Source organism: Coenobita brevimanus, chromosome 6 (assembly GCF_032717465.1).
Source record: "Coenobita brevimanus isolate Jiangsu-jjx chromosome 6, ASM3271746v2, whole genome shotgun sequence".
NCBI lineage: Eukaryota > Metazoa > Arthropoda > Malacostraca > Decapoda > Coenobitidae > Coenobita > Coenobita brevimanus.
The window spans coordinates 3,509,664-3,518,955 of NC_136959.1; positions in this window are offsets into that span (position 1 = coordinate 3,509,664).

Below are 9,292 nucleotides of genomic sequence, written 5' to 3' on the forward strand. Positions count from 1 at the left end.
CATCGTATTTCCTATTAAAATCCATCGTCCTTATTTCCTAACTTAATATCCATCATCCTTATTATCTTAACCTAATCCTTCCTCTTATTATCCTAACTAAATTCATCATTCTTTTTATTTTTTTATTTTTAGATGATAAATGGGAGAAGGAAAAACAAAGGAAAAAAAAAGTCCATGTAACTAAAGGCATCGTCCATTCATAAAATCCTAACTAAATCCATTATCTTATTTTCTTACCTTATTCCATCATCTTTATTTTCTAACTTATTCCGTTATTCTTATTTCCTAACTAAGCTCATCACCTTTTTATCCTAACTTATTCCATCATCCTTATTATCCTAACACATTATATCGTCCTTATTATCCTATCGTTATCCTGAAGCTTATGATCCTAACTCATTCCATCATCCTTATTTTGTAACTTATTTTATCGTCCTTATTTCCTAACTAAATCCATCATCTTCTTATCCTAATTTATTCTATAATCCTTATTATCTTAACTTATTCCATTATCCTTATTATCGTAAGTTATTCCATTATCCTTATTTCCTAACTAATTCCATTATCCTTATTATCCTATGTTATTCCATCACTCTTATTTACTAGCTAAATCTATACTTCATATTTCCTAACTATCATCATCATCCTTATTTCCTAACCAATTCCATCGTCCTTATTTCCTAACTAATTCCATCATCCTTATTTCCTAACTAATTCCATCATCCTTATTTCCTAACTGATTCCATCATCCTTGTTTCCTAACCAATTCCATCATCCTTATTTCCTAACTAATTCCATCATCCTTATTCCTTAATTTACTCCTCATCATCTTATTACACTAACTTATTCCATCATCTTGTTACTCTAACTAATTCCATCATCCTTATTTCCCAACAAATTCCATCATCCGTATTTCCTAACTAATTCCATCATCCTTATTTCTTAACTAATTCCATCATCTTATTGCCCTAACAAATTCCATCATCCTTATTTCCTAACTAATTCCATCATCTTATTACCCTAACAATTTCCATCATCCTTATTTCCTAACTGATTCCATCATCTTATCACTCTAACAATTTCCATCAACCTTATTTCCTAACAAATTCCACCATCTTATTGCCCTAACTAATTCCATCATCCTTATTTCCTAACTAATTCCATCATCCTTATTTCCTAACAAATTCCATCATCCTTATTTCCTAACTAATTCCATCATCCTTATTTCCTAACTAATTCCATCATCCTTATTTCCTAACTAATTCCATCATCCTTAACAAATTCCATCATCCTTATTTCCTAACTAATTCCATCATCCTTATTTCCTAACTAATTCCATCATCCTTATTTCCTAACTAATTCCATCATCCTTATTTCCTAACTAATTCCATCATCCTTATTTCCTAACTAATTCCATCATCCTTATTTCCTAACTAATTCCATCATCCTTATTTCCTAATTCCATCATCCTTATTTCCTAACTTATTCTATCATCGTTATTATCCAAACTACATCCATCGTCCTTATTATCCCAATTAAATCCACCACACTCATAATCCTAAATTATTATGTCATCATCAACAACAACATCAACATTCTTTTAATCTATGGTATGATATTATTATAGCCTGATATACATAAGCTGATATATCGTTGAACAGTCATGTGTTTGTCCTGGTATCTCACGTTTTTGTTGGATCATTGACGCCTTTGTCTGTTTCGGTCAATCACGTGTCTGTCTGTTTTGGCCAACCATGTATTTTGTGATCAGACACGTGTTGCTGCATCACGTGTATTTTTAGTCAATTATATTTTTGTTTTAATATATAATGTGTTTCTTTTGATCAGTCATGTGTATTTTTGTTTAAGTTAACCACGAGTTTGTTTTGGTCAGTTACATGTCTGTCACCTTCCTACTTAACTGTGGACCAAGTGTAGCCCATTGTAAAAGAGACGTGCTCTTGACCGCAAATCACAGCTTTCCACACCTTCCTATCTTCCTTCCCTCTTTTTCCATCCCCTGTCACTATGATTCTAATTTGATATGGATTATACTAAGATGTGATGGAGTTAGAATGAGGGAGTAACAGGAGGTGTGGAATGGTGTGAGTCGTGGATGAGCCTGTAAACTGGAACTGTTTATAGTTACAGATGATGGAGTTAAAGGGACGTACTGTAGTATGGACAGGTGTGGAAGGGTGTGCATCATGAAAATGAATATAATTTGGAAAGGATTAAAATTATAGGGGATGGAGTTAACGCAAGAATGTATGTGGATATGGAAGGGCGTGAGTCATAGATGAGTTTATAATATGGAACAGTCTCTAGTTACACATAATGGGGTTAGAAGGAAGGAGTATGTGCAGGTGTGGGACAGTATTAGTCAAAGATGAGTATATTTTCATAAAAGACCGTAGATACAGAGGAAAGTGTTAGAGTTAGTGAAAATGGACAGGTGTGAAGAGTGTGATTCAAGAGCCAGAGTAGCTGTAATTTGACACAGATTTAGGGAGGAGGATGGGTAGGAATGGAAGGATTTGAGTCATAGATAAGCATAATTTGGAAGAGATCATATTTACAGATGACAGAGTTAGAGAGAAGTAACTTGGGTAGGTGTGGAAGGATGAGAGTCATGGGTGAGTGTAGTTTTAATCTGCAGTGGACCTAGAATGATGGGGGTCCCGGTTCATACAAGCTGTTCTTATTATCGTTGTGGTCCATCCCCTGCTGCTGGCTTGCATAGCTGGGGTTCCACTCACCATACACGTGATTACCCGGATTATCGTACTCAACGCCTCCGTTATCGCGACATCCGTTAACGCTGCTTCCGATTCCACGATCTTTGTTGGCCCCACTGTTCTGTGACTTTACTGAGGAGTGAGAAGAGTGGGTACATTAGTGTGTGTGTGTGTGTGTGTGTGAGAGAGAGAGAGAGAGAGAAGGGGGGGGGAAGATAACCAGTGATAGTTAAGTCTACTCCTAATTAAATATCCTTTCCTACAATAACGCAATCATTATTTTGTCCTTGCAACCGTCACACGATTTTATGCAGCTCAGGACAGACTTTTGGAACTGGAAGGGTTAGACTCAGCCTTCGTTATCCCCTTCAGTACGAGAGGCGTCATGCACGATGAATTAAAGCGTATGGAAGGAGCGAGATTAAGCTTAAAAATGTATGTCATAGGAATCAGATTAACCATTTGATTACCCCCCCCCTCTCTCTCTCTATATATATATATATATATATATATATAGAGAGAGAGAGAGAGAGAGAGAGAGAGAGAGAGAGGTCTATTTTTATGTCTGACTTTATCTCTCATCGTTTCATAGTTTTACTTAGTCACTCTGTCTCTCTCTCTCTTTCTCTCAAACCGCGTCAGTTTTGTGGAGGCACTAGGAGCAAACAGATATAACGTCCTCCAGCTGAAGGGGTTTGGCTGAAAACAAGACCAGAAACGCGACTGAAATAAAGCTTAGACCGTGTTAGTTTAGTGTATCCTTGATGGCCACGGACCTGTTTAGCTGACTTGGAATGAAGGCCTAACCTCTTCAGTTGGACACGTGTCGCCTAAACTGAATATATATATATATATATATATATATATATATATATATATACATGCAGATTGCAGTATTTTATATGAGTACTATGGAAAGGTATCAATGAAAATGAGACGCGTGTGCAATATTTTTTATAATACCTAAAAACAGGTATTTATCAACTGAAAATAGCCATTCTAATTAAGGTTACCTATAAAGGCGCTTTGTTTGTTAAGTTTAGGTATAAAGTATTTCTCTGGTTATATGAGTCTTCAGTTGTATATTTTTTAAATTGTGATTACCAGAAGATGTTCCACCTGTGAATTATGGGTTGCCATCAGTCACAGGACACATTTTATATAAACATAATAATTATATAATGTTATGGATAACCTGGTTTTTAATGGCTGTCTTTAACTGATATGTATTTATTTTTTGATATAATACTCCAATGTTGTACACGTGTCTTCTCTTTATTTATGCATACTGTTGTTTTTCTGTGTGAAACTGCAATTTCCACACATTATTTTATCTTATAGTATCTCTCTCTCTCTCTCTCTGTATATACATATATATATATATATATATATATATATATATATATATATATATATATATATATATATATATATATATATATATATATATATATTTCTGTCTGTCTATATAATATGGGCAGATAAATACTTAGATAGATATAAATATAGATATAATTACTAAAGGTCAAATTTTAAAAAATCGTGAGGCGGTATAATTTGTTTTCAGTTGATAGAAATCCCTTACCCACTTCTGCTCGGTTTGAAGAGAGAAACCTGTACTGTACACAGGAAAAATCATCTGATAATTTACGTATATGCCGGGATCGAACCAGGGACTCTCAGGTGAGAGCCAGGCAACATACCACTACACCACGACCAGGTAAAAGTTAACTTACATTATCACAATCTTGTAACCAATGTCCCTCCGCCCCCACTGTGAGCATGAAGAGGATGAGTTAACCCCCTGGCACTCGGGCAAGTAGATGCTTTTAATCCATCCCAAGCACTTACTGTGTACAGTACAGGTTTCTCTCTTCATTCTGACTTGCCGTAAGTGCTTGGGGTAGATTAAAAGCATCTACTTGCCTGAGTGCCAGGGGGTTAACTCATCCTCTTCATGCCCGCAGTGGGGGACGGAGGGACATTTGTTACAAGATTGTGACAATGTAAGTTAACTTTTACCTGGTCGTGGTGTAGTGGTATGTTGCCTGGCTCTCACCTGGGAGTCCCTGGTTCGATTCCCGACATATTGGTAAATTATCAGATAATTCTGCTCAGTTAATGACCAAATGTAGTCAGATTGTGAAGCCAATTTGACTATGCTTCTTTTTTTTTTTAACTTTAGCTTGACCTAAAATATCAGTCTGTCTATCTTAACTGCTGAGTTTTAACAAATGACTAACAGCAGAATATGATGGCGATCACGAAAAAGTTATTTGGGTAGCAGGTAGATTCCTTACAACTGTCTTATTCTGCCACTGAACTGCGTCAAACGAGCAGGAAAGAGGTGAAAATCGGGCTTAATTAAAGTGAAAAAGGTGAAAGGCCTGCGATACCTAAGGAGACTGCTTCCTGCCCCATAAGTAAGGTTCACTGAATTTTGCACAAGCACGATTTATTATACAGGCTGCTCGAGTGGCTCAGTTTCGTCGGGTGAAAATAAACGGACAATAAGAGAAACGCAACGATAAAATGATAAATGTATCGTACTCACCAGCCGCGATCTGCCTTCTACAGCATCTTATATAACATGGCGAGAACCACCACCATGTTCAAAAGCTCCAGCACTGTTACCACGATCACCAGCACCAAAATTCCTAGCTCTTCGAGTACTGACTTATGTCCTTCCCTGTTGTGTTCTTCTGAGTTCGTATCTTGTTCTTCTGTGCTCTTCTCGTCTTCTATGTTCTTATCTTCCTTTGGGTTTGAAGTGAAAGTAGGTATTCTTGGGTTTCCAGAAGGACGAGGTGCAGTGGCGGGCGTGGGAGGAGTTCTGGGTAGTGGGGTGGTGGCAGAGGCCTTATGGGTTGCAGGGGGAGGGATCCTTGGCTGGATAGGTCGGAATGGGGTGATGGAGTCTGTCGGGAAGGCAGCTGGAGAAAAGGAAAACGATCATATTAGGCTGAAAGAAAACTATTTGTGAGCTGAAAACGAGAAGGCACACATTGTATGAATGTTTGAATGGTTATTACACACACACACACACACACACACACACACACACACACACACACACACACACAGAATGCTCATTTTATGATATATTAAAATTTGGCTAGTATAAATTATGAAAAATGGTCGTATAAAATAAATAACGATAATATGAATACTGTGAAACGAAAACATGCATTATGAGAAGTGAATGTGAGATTATGTAAAAGGAAGAAAAAGCAGTACAAACTGAGCTGATAAATCTGATATAAAATAAATACGAGAAATTAACGTGATTGTGTGAAAGGAGAAGGATACAATTTTAATTTTGAAGGTGAACATGACAGAGAGAGAGAGAAAGAGAGAGAGAGAGAGAGAGAGAGAGAGAGGGAGGGAGAGATGATTGGCGAACGCGAAAGTGAGATAGTTTAACCCCTTCACTCCGATGGCTTAATAGTTTCATTTATTCTTGTTCCTACAGATGATTGTATTCACCTTAGGGAAGGCTTCTGGCGGTTATGGGGTTGATCAACACTGTATCTAAACCACATGGTTTTAAAATTCCATCGTCAGATAAATAAACTCGTCTGAAGGTAGCACGAGTGAAATGAAAAATACGTCATCTTAATGAAGGGGCGAAAAATTGGAAAAAGAGAAAACTATGCGAGAAAGAAAATGCTGAAACTAAACGAAAGACAACTTTATGATGCTGACTAGAACAGCAGCTGCTGCACTGGCCAGACCCTCTGAAAGGCACGACTAAACTACACCGAGATATTTGTCTTTTTAAACTACCACTAAAGGATCAGTGGAAGAATGGACGTAATTAAATGAGAGATTAATTTAAGAAGGGGATGTCATTAAATCGGAGGGATTACTGAAAGGACGGATGTCGCTAAATCGGAGGGATTACTGAAAGGAGGGATGTTACTAAATCGGAGGGATTACTGAAAGGAGGGATGTCATTAAACAGGAGGGATTACTGAAAGGAGGGATGTCATTAAATCGGAGGGATTACTGAAAGGAGGGATGTCACTAAATCGGAGGGATTACTGAAAGAAGGGATGTCATTAAACAGGAGGAGTTAATGGAAGTAGATATGTCATTAAACAGGAGGGATTAATGAAATGGGGGGATGCCAATAACTAGGAGGGATTAATAGGAGGTTAGATGCCATTAACCAGGAGGGATTAATGGAAGGAGGGATGTCATTAACTAGGAGGGATTAATAGGAGGGATGTCATTAACTATGAGGGATTAATGGAAGGAGGGATGTCATTAACTAGGAGGGATTAATGGAAAGAGGGATGTCATTAACTAGGAGGGATTAATAGGAGGGAGGGAGAGGTGGAGTGGTCAGTGTCCACTTTTTCCTGTTTCCAGAGGCAAACTAAGATCAAGTCACGCTTCGGGCGGCCTGTAACTTGAGACGGGTTATGGTGATAATTGTAAGTCACAATACATTTTGACCAATTTTGACAACAATATTGAATATGGAGTGTCGCCAAAACAGGAAATCGGGTGGTACTGTGATCACTTGTTCATTTTATCATATCACGCCGTGCTAACTCCGCCACACATACCACTTACATTAAGCTAATGTTCACTGCACTGTTTTTCTGCACCGCAGGAGGCTACATATACAGTAAGTTCAAAAGCCAGTTTGCTGGAGTGTTTACCCTACGGAGAATTCTATACCAAGTCAGTATTAGCAACAAAGACTAAATCTTGGCTAACTTTGACCAAGATTCAAAATCGTATTGACTTTTGGTGTTCTCAAAGGCGGACATCAGCACGATAGTCATTATGCGATACCAAAAGTAGAAAAAATATCTTTACATTAAACATTGAGAAAATCCGCCTGCGGTTGCAGAGGTCTCCAAGCTGATTTTCACGCTTGTTTTGTAGACGTTACCTGGTTTTTTGTTATATTTCTTACAGTGATGCATTCAATAATAGTAATAAACATAATAATAATAATAATAATAATAATAATAATGATAATGATAATAATAATAATAATTATTATTATTATTTATGCTATATATATAGATAGATAGATAGATAGATAGATTGACAGACAGATAGATAGACGTGTGTGTGTGTGTGTGTGTGTGTGTGTGTGTGTGTGTGTGTGTGTGTGTGTGTGTGTGTGTGTGTGTGTGTATACATAAAGTATCTGGAGGCTTTAAAGATATGATTCACATGAGAGCTTGCCAAACTGTACAACAGTATTGGAAGTACCGAGTCCTGGCTGACGGCACCAGACTTGCTGGCATACGACTACGATGTATGGCATTAGATCATCAAGTAACTCAAAGAACATTACATTCCTAGGACGACCCCTAGAAAGATCCGGCAAATATGAGAAATGAATATGACAATAAGACTGCCACTGAAAATGGTTGCATTGCATGTAATAACTGGGAGAAGAAAGAAAATACGATGTAAAAGATGAACCTGTCAGTGATGATTCTCGCACTTTGAACTTTCCCTCTCCTTGTCTTTTATTGTCAACTGTTCCTAATTTTTACTGAGAATAAGGGTCATAATGATGATGATAACGATGATGATGATTCTCTCGGAATAAAACTGTCTGTTTCCTTGTGTCTGGATCATACTTCACTCCATCGTATGGTGAAAATAAGATCCAGAATGTTGTAAATGCTGGTGATGACAGCATTTCTATTCTGTATGTAAGAAGCCTGCTAAGGCAACGAGACTTCATAAGGTCTGTATTTGTTGAGCATTAATCCCTTCAGCACCATGACCTACATTTAATTTTACATATATTTATAATATATTTTTTTCCATATCTATATTCTGCTTTGGAGCGTTTCTCGTAAGTAGTTAAAGGAGTTCTTGAGGCTTTATCTAACTTGTCCAGTTCGAAGTCTCACTGAGGAGCATCATCGATGAGTAACAAAAGTATACTGTGACGGATTTGACAAGATTCATGTTGCTTGAGCTGAAAACTGTTTGTGAATATGTTACACATCCAAAACATACATGAATAATTTATAGTCTTTGCGATCTGAAACAGTGAATAAAGCGTTTTAAAATATTTCCATTACCTCTTCACGAAAGTGTATGACTGGTGTTTTTAAGAGTACAGAATGAAAGACGCTTTATACACATACTGCAGTACACTATTGTTTCATAAGTATCTGCCTGAGTAAAAAAACACGTACACCCACGAGCAAAAGTTCGCTGCCAGTCCCTGCCAGGTATTTATTTCCAAACATAGCCCATAGAGGGCGCAGCGCTCGTCCACCTGAGTAAGGGAAATGCGAGGACACGGAGAGCGGGAGGGAGGCAACTAGACGGGAGGGAGAGAGCCTGTGGCGATGGTAGATGCCATATATCGGGTGTTTTATCATAATCATCATCATTATTATTATTATCATTATTACTATTATTGTGTGATAAGTATAAGAAAGAAGACGTAATCCAGCGTTAGCCCTTACAAAACGCCTGATATCTTGCATTTTTTTTAAAATAATTCTAGACGATTTTCCTTGTGTGATGGAAGCACTGGTGATGTCCAAAGGTTAAAGGTTTGA